The 11,730-nt window shown below is 45.7% G+C and overlaps 1 pseudogene; it reads left to right on the forward strand.

The window, feature by feature from the left end:
* Window positions 1–7,390, forward strand: part of LOC123093616 (respiratory burst oxidase homolog protein B-like) — an 11,143-nt pseudogene extending 3,753 nt beyond the window's left edge.
* The last annotated feature ends 4,340 nt before the right edge of the window (window positions 7,391–11,730 follow it).

The following is an 11,730-nucleotide window of genomic DNA, read 5'->3' on the forward strand; positions in this document are numbered from 1 at the left end:
GGTAGGGGCAGGGAAATTTTCTGTGATATATAACTCACGGATTTTGTTCATCATTTTGATGGTTAAACGTAGACCCTAGGCTAGTCATAGTGTTGAATAACTTAGACCAGTAACATACTAGTCTATGTAACTACTTTTACAGTGGGTTATGTATATGCGTGATAATATAAAGACCTTCATTCATTATTTGTATCTTCATTTTTCATTATGAAGCGTTGTATGATGGTAACAGACTTATGTTACTTCATTTTCCTCTTCCATCTTTAATTACTTATCGTGTCATCTTTTTACTTGTATAGCATGCATGTTACTCTACATTGGTTGTAGTAACATTTTACATTATGAGACGAAGGAAGTATTTTGTTACTCCCACTATGAGTATCATAAGTACTTAAGTAATACTAGTACTATGAGAAAGAAGGGAGTATTGTAGCATTTATTTAACCAAAACCACTTAATTTAGCTCTCTTGCTAAACCAACAAGTTACGAATCACGACTTTGATTACGTAATCAACAGGGTGGACAAGAACGATGACGGGAGGATCAGCGAGGACGAGGTCAAATAGGTAAAATTTCACTACTCTTTCAATGGTTCATTCAAGCGTTCTATTTTTGCCGGTTGTGGCTTTTTTTTTTGTTTCGCTTTTGTTTGTGTATCTGAGATGAGTTTCATATTTTATTGATATCTTCATTAATAAAATGGTTGTGTGCATTGCTTGATGCAGAGGCCAAAGGTAATCCTCTTTTTTCAAAAATAAATAAATTATCAAACGTCTCCTCATCCTCCAGAAATAGCAAACGGAGGGTGTGTGTTCTGCGATTTTCAACGATGGACGTGTTGAACAATACTCGCTCGACCAGATTGCCATTTCACATCTGCACATAGGTGTCATCAACGTACCAGCACGACATGCTTGTAAGCATGTTCTCGTAACCGATTTTGATCCTTTTCCCACAAGTTCTGACGTACTACTCCTTCGGTTCACTAATGTAAAACGTTTTAGACATTTTCAACAAGACCAAAAACAGTTTAAAAAGACATTTCGGAAACGTCTTACACTACTGAAGAGAGGGAGTACTGACCAAACCAACGAGCCCTTGTTTGGTTCATGTATTTCACATCCAATTGCGTAATTATCTTGTTGTCTTAGTTTTCTTAACATGAGCAAATTGCCGGAACATTGACTTTTGGGGGGGCTTATTCTGGTTTGCTCTGCAGATCATCACGTTGAGCGTATCGGCGAACAAGCTAATGATGGTCCCGCGACAGTGCAAGGAGTATGCACGTCTCATCATGGAGGCGTTGGACCCCGACAAACTCGGCTACATCGAGGTAAAACAACGGCCTTATTTGCCATGCAAGATTGGTTTGTGTTACCGACGGTGATGCATAGAATTAATGGTGATAACTGGTTTGCAGCTGCACAACCTGAAGATGCTGCTGCTGGAGGCGCCGAGCGAGTCGACAAGCAACAACCACAAGCTCAGCAAGCTGTTGAGCCAGCGTCTCCGCCCGACGACGGATCCCAGCCCCGTCCGACGTTGGTACAAGCGTGCCAAGTGCTCCCTGGAGGACAACTGGCGGCGCTGCTGGGTGATGCTCCTGTGGCTCTCCATCTGCGTCGGCCTCTTCGCCTGGAAGTTCGTGCAATACCGCCACCACGCTGTGTTCGAGGTGATGGGCTACTGCGTATGTGTGGCCAAGGGCGGGGCCGAGACGCTCAAATTCAACATGGCGCTCACCCTCCTCCCCGTGTGCCGGAACACCGTCACTTGGCTCCGGAGCCACACCACCGCAGGACGGATCGTGCCCTTCAATGACAACCTCAAATTCCACATGGCCATCGCCGTTGGGATCACTGTGGGCGCCGGGCTACACATCATCTCCCACCTGGCATGCGACTTCCCGCGGCTGCTGCACGCCATGGACGACGAATACGAGCCCATGAAGCCGTTCTTCGGCGACGCCAAGCCGCCCAACTACTGGTGGTTCGTGAGGGGAACGGAGGGATGGACGGGGCTAGTGATGCTGGCGCTCATGGTCGTCGCCTTTACGTTCGCCACGGGACCGCTCCGCAAGGGGAAGCTCCACCTTCCCAAGCTCAAGCAGCTCGAGAGCCTCGACAGCAACCCCGAGCCTAGGGAGCTCACCCGCTTCGCCAGGCTCGTCAATGCCTCGCGCAGCCGCCTCACTTGGTTGGTCAACACCTTGCTCAACCGCTTCACTGGGTACAACGTCTTCTGGTACACGCACCACCTCTTCCTCGCCGTCTACGCGCTGCTCATCGTCCATGGACACTTTCTCTACCTCACCAAGAAGTGGCAAAAGAAGTCGGTAAGTATGAGGGTTTTTGTTATGCATCTTACTACTTCTAGGACGAAGTAGTATTGAGTCATCTCTCTCCGTGGTCTTTGAGTACATAACAACTTCAGAAGTATAGTAATACCTTTGTATGGGTTTATTAGTGCCTGTCATATTTTGTGTCAAAATTTGATTAGTAAAATGTTAATGCATGTCACAAAAATTTATATTGTTGGGCTCGGTATTTGAATGTGGTGTCTAACAACGATATAATCTTTACTATGTATAACTTGTATATTATAATAGCTAAATAATACTCATCATATGACGCAAAATAGGGGGGTGGGGGCTAGTGAAAGAGAGAGGTAGTATCGATTTAGTTTCCACTTAAATATGTATGTGTTTAAGGTAGTTCAGACTTAGATAGTACTCTCTCTGTAAAGAAATATAAGAGCGTTTAGATCATTTACGGAGGGAGTAATTAATTTAGGAATAAAGATATAGTAATAGTATAGGACTGGATCAACCAACAACTGCATACTTTGGTCTGTCCTGGCCGACTGATCACTCCCTTTGCTCGGTTGCATAAGGTGTGTCTGTGCTTCTTGATCGGCAATTTGCGTAATCAAACTCGACCGAAAAATTACTCTCTCCGTTCCTAAATATAAGTCATTGTAGAGATTTTAATATGAACTACATACGGATGTATATAGATGCATTTTATGTGTGGATTCATCATTTTGCTCCGTATGTAGTTCACCCAGTAGAATCTCTACAAAGACTTACATTTACGAACGAGGGAGTATATGTTTAAAACCTCTAGTGATATGTTTTAATAAGATACAATCTATATTTAATTAGCCAAATCCACGACCTACCTAAAATCATATGCATATCCTATGCACCCAACCAGAGTGAGTACTATTAACTATTAACTAGCCTGTGCTACCAAGTGCAGACGTGGATGTACCTGACGGTGCCGATGATCGTGTACGCATGCGAGCGGCTGACGAGGACGCTTCGGTCGAGCGTGAGGTCGGTGAAAAAAGTCAGGGTGGCCGTGCATCCGCACCCCGCGACCCTGCTGTCGCTGCACTTGTCCAAGCCGCAGGGGTTCAGGTACAAGAGCGGACAGTACATCTACGTCAAGTGCCCCGACGTCTCGCCATTCCAGTGGTACGTAGGCTGCAGCCGACCGGCGGGCACGCTTAGTTTAATCAGCGTTCGGCCAATCCGTCTGATGAATGAACGTCCGTGCAGGCACCCGTTCTCCATCACGTCGGCGCCAGAGGACAACTACGTCAGCGTCCACATCAAAACGCTCGGTGACTGGACCAACCAGCTCAGGAACGCCTTCTTAAAGGTAGGTACTCCTACGTGGCCAATGCGACTAGTCGCGTTGATCTCCACATCACCCTCTAAGTAAAGCCTGTTCATACAAAAGAAGTTAAGAGTGTTGTACTATGTACGAATCACAGGTTTGCCCAACACCGACAGAGGGGACGACCGAGATTCTTCGGGCGGAGTTCAACCGTGAGGACGCCATGACCAACCCGAGGTACACACACGACTATTTCATGTGCTTGCAAAATAGTTTACCTTTTTTGTTGTGAAAATTCGTCCTCCTATTTTCATTTCGGTTCATGTGATTATGGATCACAACCGATTTGATGTGCCATCCCCTGGAGTGGTCCAACACAGCCAGACTAGTGTCGAAAACTGCATGCAAATGCCATTACTGATAGCCCATCAATGAATTTTCAATCTCTAGACAATTCTTCAACACTTTGAGCTTCATAAAGGGATTGAAGACCCAACTGTTTCGAGACTCACTATCGGCTTGTGCTATTTTGCAAGTCGGCCTACTGCACCTTGTTCGTTGTGGGACATCTATTATAATCAAACCTGTCATTTGGAAGCCTCCCCCCCCCCCTCGCGCGCGTGCGCGGAAATGCGTGTGGCTAATCATCCAAAAGCAAGTTAGCACGACCGATAGGTCAGCCAAGTGGGGTTTGTCAACTTTGCAAGCGTGACATGGGTGCGATGGCTCACCTTCTTTTCAAATGCCGCTTCTTCATGTTAATTTGGAATTTGATCGAACTTAGGTTCAGTTGGCACGACCTCACCCCGCTTCTTGGCAATGCCTCGACTCCGTCATAAAAATCCCAAATTCTGGTTTATTGAACTATTACTTCATTTGGACCGCATGGTGGTTTGAATTTGGAAAATTGAATCTGAAACTATTGAATTTGGGTATGTTGTTGAAATGCGGCAATGGAAATATCAACCTTAAAATCATTGTGTTATGCATGTGTAAGTTGAAATGGAGTTTGTACGCAAAGGATGGAAGAAATAGCAAAGAAAGAAAGAGTTAAGTATAAGGAAAGGCTAGGTGTCCTCCTGTTTAAGTCCTTAAATTTGAAGAGTCTTTTGGAGAGTTAAGTTTTGAGGAGAGGGCTAGAGATGCTCAAAGATGGTTGATCCATTGATTGATATGGCACATCCGTCGGATTGGTTGGCTAGGGCCGGTGTATTGGTGACTGGCATGTCCGGTGGTATAGGAGATACTCCATAGGATTTTTGTTTACTCTGTTCCCAGAGGATGGACGGCCATCAATTGACGATAAGATTTATAGCATGCAAGGCCAGGGCCACGTAGATTTGCGGCCGCCTGATTGTCTTGTGATTTGAAAACTAATCACTCTTCGCATGTGCTTTGGTCCTTAATTACTTTAGATGGGGTCCATGCATGCAGTTTTTCGCAGTTTTTGGTAGTTCCATCCATCCCACCTCCCATCTGTTTTTGACTCTCAATTTTGTATCTTTTATATATTTTGGACGATAAGTCCAATTTAATTTGGTTGTCATATTCGTGTGGCTTCTCACGAGGGCTTTCAAAAATTTCCATTTTGTATCCATTTTGATGAGTTTTTAAAACCTTGTTAAGTTTCAACTACTGAATTTTTTTTAGGAGCGAACGACAAAATCGCAAGTTTCAGAAACTAGAACTTAAAACTTGGTGTGCCTTTGTGCGGAATCCAATGAATTTGTGGATCGCGAGACTAATTGATGGTCCGTGCAAGTTCCAACTACTAAAACTTGATATGAACGATGATAAATTTAGCATGTTTCAAAAACTAAAACTTAAACCTAAGCCATAAATCCTAAGCCCTAAAGCCCTAAGCCTAGAATCCTAAAACCTGAAAGAATATGAAACTTGGTAAAACTAAATGAAACTTGGGAAAACTTAGCGTTACGCCTATCAAGTTTCAGCATTTGAAACCTGGAATTTTTAAAATGTTGACGAAATATATTCAAGATTGATCATATTCAAAAGGTCTCATTGCGGCAAACACAAATATGAAAACGAAACTTAGTTTGGACTTTCGGTTCAAAAGATATAGTAGATTGAAAATAAAAGATAAAATAAAAAAGGCATGGGTGGTGTGCCAAAAGCATGAATAAATGGACCCTGTCCTGTAGTAATCAAAGGGCTAAGACTAATCATTTTTGTTAATCTTAAATCAATCGGACAACCAGACACGACTAGGCAGGTGCTGACCCCCACCTGCGCGTCCGTGTGAATTTCCGCGCTCTGTGATGCTCCTTGCGTGAATAAGATCTACTATCTGTTATCCTTAAGTTTGCCTTACTTATGTGATCTATGGTCATATGTGAATTTATCTTTTGTCAATCAATATTACCAGCTTAATTACCGAATGTAATAACAGTGTGCTTTGCTGTGCTGCAGCCTCCCGAAGGTGCTGATCGACGGGCCGTACGGGGCGCCGGCGCAGGATTACAAGGAGTACGACATCGTGCTACTGGTGGGACTCGGCATCGGTGCAACGCCCATGATCTCGATCATCAAGGACATCATCACCAACGCGAAGCGGCTCGACGGGGACGTGGAGTCCGGCAACGGCCACGCCGGCGACGCGAGCCCGTTCCGAACCCGTCGAGCCTACTTCTACTGGGTCACCCGGGAGCAGGGCTCCTTGGAGTGGTTCCGTGAAGTCATGGACGAGGTGGCCGAGGCTGACGAGAAGCGCATCATTGAGCTCCACAACCACTGCACCAGCGTCTACGAGAAGGGCGACGCCCGGTCGGCGCTCATCGCTATGCTCCAGTCCCTCCACTACGCCAAGAACGGCGTCGACGTCGTCTCCGGCAGCCGCGTCATGACCCACTTCGGCCGACCAAACTGGACCCAAGTCTACCAGCGCATCGCCGACGAGAATAAGGAAACACGTGTCGGTCAGTACCATTCCAAAAACTAACTACACTGCTCCTCCCGTTTTTTAACACAGTACAGACGCAGCTGCTCACAAACGCGCACCTACTCCTTTCATTTTGCAATACTACTGCTCTGCATATTCAGCTACTGTACCTTCTAGCACCACACGCTATGTGTGGATAGCATGACTAGCAATGCTCGAGAAGACGAGAAGTTGCGCCTTTGAGTCCCAACCACGTCAGAAAATTTTGTTACCTGCCGATGGTTACGACCACCTCTGAAATTTTTGATCAGTCAAGTGTAGATAGAAGCATCAAGGTTCTCCACCATAAATTAGTTGAGCTCAGGTATATATATGCACATATATAGGACTACTCCTAGAATATTTCCCCTTGCCCAATTGAGTCATATCAGTCAAGGCATGACGATCTTCTCACCTCAATCCACTCAACATCGATCGGTCAGCAACATTTTTAGTGTGTGCATAGCATTACTTTTCTGAACTGACACTAACTCTGTGTTTCTCGGATATCACAGGTGTGTTCTATTGTGGCGAGCCGGTGCTCACGAACAAGCTGCGCGGGCTCGCAAAGAAATTTACAAGAAAATCAAGCACAAAATTCGAGTTCCACAGCGAGAATTTCTAGTTTTGCAAGCCATCCAGACAGAAGAGGTTCCTCCTATTGCGGAACCCGTGTTAATTTAGTGCCTACGTTAATAACGTTGTGGCTTGCCTTACTGTGCCCTCCATCTAACATCATATGCGGTTCTGCACCATTGTGAACAAACTAAACTGACCACTGAACGAATACATTATTAAAGGACATCATTTTCCCGTTTAGTGCCTAGATTAATAATAAGGCACCGTGAGTGAGCAGTTGGATTGATAATAAGGCACCATGAGTGAGTATTTGGATTTCGTTTCTTTGAAGACATGTATGGCTCTTGAAGCCCATGATCAAAGGCTCAAAGCTGCAGAACCGTAAACTTAAAAACATTGAGTAAAGCTCTCTCAAAAAACAAGATACAGTAATCACCTCAGACAAACAATATTGGTCAATTTTCGTCAATTTTTCTTTCTAAAATGGTGGCAAAAGATTTGCCTGAAGAAAGTTATCCAGTTAATAAATGAAAGATGGGACAAAAACCGTCACAAACACACAAGATACCGCACACACACATCTGTGGAGAAGGCCTCATCGATGCAGCACATTGGCATCATTGTAGTCACTTCTCATCAAGCAAGCATCATCTCATCCCTTCTTCTCGGCAAACGACTCCGACTTCACCACAAATGACCACCAGACCCAGCGCACACCGAAGAGGTCTTGCAAAGCCACATGAAGACCATGCCAAACACTCAGCCACCCGCGACAGAGACATCGGAGCTCAGCTTTTGATGGGGAGCTGTGAAGAAAAAGTACGCAAGATTTGGCGCCGCGAAACATTTGTGACAGATTTTGAAAATGGACGGTCCATATTAATTAAAGGGTGCCACATAAAAGAGCTCTTTTTAATATACAAAATTTTGCAACCATATGCACACAAATTTCCTTCTGTGTCAATAAGATCAAACCAGACATGAGGCACCACCAAATTTGGACTAATCAACTCAGCTATAAGCCTATAACACACCTCAAAAAAACAGAATTCAGCTGTAACAGAAGGTTTCCCAATCAAATGACAATGATATCCGCGTGCCCTGTGGAGCATGTAAACCGCGTGCCACCTTTCTTTTATTTCCCAAAGCATCACGTAGCTTCCTCCTCCTGCTGAACATGATTTTGTAAGGCAATAACAAAACTTGTTTCACAGCAAGGACCAAAGGAACAAGACTGATCAAATGACGTCATCAACTAAAAATTTAATCTCGAGATAGCAAGGTGCAGTTTAGCGCGGGGGGAACACGACGACCGGTATATTCAAATCTCACGGCCGTATGAACAGGCATGATGATGGACTAAAATAGCTTAGTTAATTATCAGATAAGATCATAAAAGATGCTTATTTTGACAGAATTGCAGTTGACTCGACCGCTCTTGATGCTGATGCTCAGCAAACTTCTGCGCATCGGGTTTCCCCTAGCTGTTGCGTTGCGGATTGAATATGAGAGCTTAACCGGCCTGCAGTTGGTACTACCCAAGTCCAATATAGGATGGGGTCCTAAGCAACGTTATAAACTGAATAGGAAAACTTTGCATAACACTCAAAGTTTTCAAGGCTTCAAGTATAGTAGCTGTAGCGGTCATCTAAACACCAAAATATTTCAGAAACTCTTAGTTATCCTCTCTGGCTTTATCTAGAAGTGCCACAGAGCAGGCCGGCATGTCCAAATGTTCTGAAGTTGCTGTATATCAAGAGTTCAGGACACGTTGTCATGACAAAAAGAAAGGGGAATGGGTAAACAATCAGTTATAGCTTGAAGAACGTACAGCAAAAGATCAAAGATTTAGAGAAATGCTATGTGTTAGCACACCTAATGTTACCTAAAAACTCTTCTTCTTTTTTTGAACCGAACCAGCAGGAGCTCTGCCATTGCATTAAGAGGAGGGAACAACTGTACATCAGCTGAAGATCAGCTTACAGAGAAGGAGTAACCAAAACAGGCAAGAGGGCCATGAACAACCCTGTCGCCCAACACCTAAGCCTAACCCCCACATGCCTCAACTAAGAGGCGAAAGTCATCACTAGCAAGCCTGGCAACATCAGCTGCCGAAGTGCACTTTCCATCGAAGGTTCTTCTGTTCCTTTCCAGCCAGATGTTCCAAAGAGCGAAAGATGCCATGGAGAGCGAGTTGTTCCTTGTTTTGTTGGGCTTGAGCTGGAGCAAAGCGCCCCACCAGGAGTTCACCGAGGAGGCAGCCAACGCTGTAGCTGTGAGGTCAGCATGAGTAGCGCTCAGCGAAAGCCACACCTGCCTCACATAAGGGCACTGAAAAGAGAGATGTGCCGCCGTTTCAATCACCAAGTTACATAGTTTACACTTTGGATCATGTGGCCATCCGCGCAAAAGCAATCTGTCCGCAGTCCAGTTTCTGTTCTGAAGCAGAAGCCAAAGGAAAAACCTTATTTTCCTATCCGTTTTCACCTTCCAAACACTGGCCAGCTCTGGTTGGTGCAAGCGCCCAAGAAACTGTGCGTGGTACGCAGATTTGGCCGAGTACGAACCATCAGCCGACAGATGCCAGGCAATGCTATCTCTGGAGGTTGATAGTTGCACATTTTGGACCTTCTCCCAAAGTCCCAAGAATTGGTGGATTTCCTCGTGAGAGTTCATGCGCATTAATCCTCTCATCCAGCAACCATTGTGCAAGGCGTCTTTAACCAAGCTGTTTTTCTTTAAGGCCAATCTGAACATCAAAGGAGCTACCATAGCCGGGGACTCACCGTCCAGCCATCTATCCTTCCAAAACTTGGCCGAGCACCCATCCCCGATGGTGATCTTAGTGCAAGCCTGGAAAAGTGCCCTATCGGAGTCATCACAAGGCACCGGAGTCCCCTTCCATGGTCTCCGAACATAGTCCCACTCCATCCACAGCCAGCGCAAGCGAAGAGCTCTACCAAAACATTTTAAGTCCTTGATACCGAGGCCCCCAGTCAACTTCGGAGCACACACTTTTTTCCAGGACACCATGCATTTCCCTCCATGGGCAACCTCTTCGCCAGCCCACAAAAAGCCCCGCCTTAGCTTGTCAATCCTCTTAATGAACCAAGCACTCAGATCAAAGGAGGTAAAGATGTACGTGAGAGTTGCTGTGAGGACAGAATTTACAAGCAAGCACCGTCCCAGCTTGGTCATGAGCTTCCCTTTCCATGGCTGCAATCGCCCAGCAAGTTTATCCAAGGTAGGCTACAATTCAGCCCGGGTTGGTTTCCTAATACTCAGAGGCAAGCCTAGGTAGGTGCAAGGGAGGTTTCCAGGGATACCCCCAAAGTCAGCCAACAAGCTAGGCATATCAATTTGCTCGCATCTAATGGGGTAAGCGACAGTCTTGAGCAGGTTCGTTTGCAACCCAGAGATGTCACCAAACCTCGAAAGAATGGCCTGCACCCCCACAATGTCCTCTTGCTTAGGATTAATGAACAAAGCTGCATCATCAGCATAGAAGCTGACACGCAGACAAGCAGCTCTGTTGCGAATTGGGGAAAGGATGCCCAGATCAGTGGCTTTGGAAAGGAGCTTTTGGAGTGGGTCAAGAGCCAGAATGAACAACATTGGCGACAACGGGTCGCCCTGCCGCAGCCCACGCCTGTGTCTGAAAGGTTTCCCAGGTATTCCATTGAGCAGAACCCTAGAGGAAGAGGTGGCCAAGATCAAGGACACAAGGTCTCTCCATTTTTGCCCAAAGCCATAGGCCCGCAACACCTCAAGCAAGTAGTCCCAATGCACAGAGTCAAAAGTTTTTGCAATATCCAATTTCATGAAGAGCATGGGAGTCCGCTTCACATGTGCCTCCTTAATCACGTTGCTAACAAAGAGGAAATTGTCATTGATGCATCTTTTTTTTATGAAAGCACTCTGGCTGTGGGAGACAATACTATCCAATTCCGGACCCAATCTGTTGGCCAATATCTTGCAAAGAATCTTCGCAATGCTATGCATCAAACTCAGGGGTCTGAAATCCCCAGCAATAGCAGCCCCGTCCTTCTTTGGGATGAGCACAAGGTGGGCAGTGTTCCACAAATTCCAAGTGTCCCCTTTCAGGTCAAAGATCTGTTCCAACGCCTTTAGCAAATCAATTTTCACTAGATCCCAACATGCTTTGAAGAAATTACCAATGAAACCATCTGGACCAGCCGCCTTTTCGCCATGCAAAGACCATATAGCCACCTTGATCTCCTCCATGGTAACCTGGCAGTCCAGGTGCTGCAGCTGCGGTGTGGGGAGCTCGAGGAAGCTCTCATTCAAGCAGAAACGACGCGGCTGCATATTACCCAGAAGGCCCTGAAAATGATCGAAGAGGATCTTTTCTTTTTCCTTGTGCTCAGATTTTGCCCCCTGCTGCCCCACCAGTGTTGGAATATGGTTTTTACGCCTCCTCCCATTTGCCCTCAAGTGGAACAACTTTGTATTGGCGTCATTGACTTTGATCCCAAGCAATCTGGACTTCTGCCTCCACCTGATTCTCTCAATAGCCGCAAACCCTAGGAGCTTAGTTTTTAAGGAAGCTCTCAGGTTTCTCTCATCAG

Source organism: Triticum aestivum, chromosome 1B (assembly GCF_018294505.1).
Source record: "Triticum aestivum cultivar Chinese Spring chromosome 1B, IWGSC CS RefSeq v2.1, whole genome shotgun sequence".
Taxonomy (NCBI): domain Eukaryota; kingdom Viridiplantae; phylum Streptophyta; class Magnoliopsida; order Poales; family Poaceae; genus Triticum; species Triticum aestivum.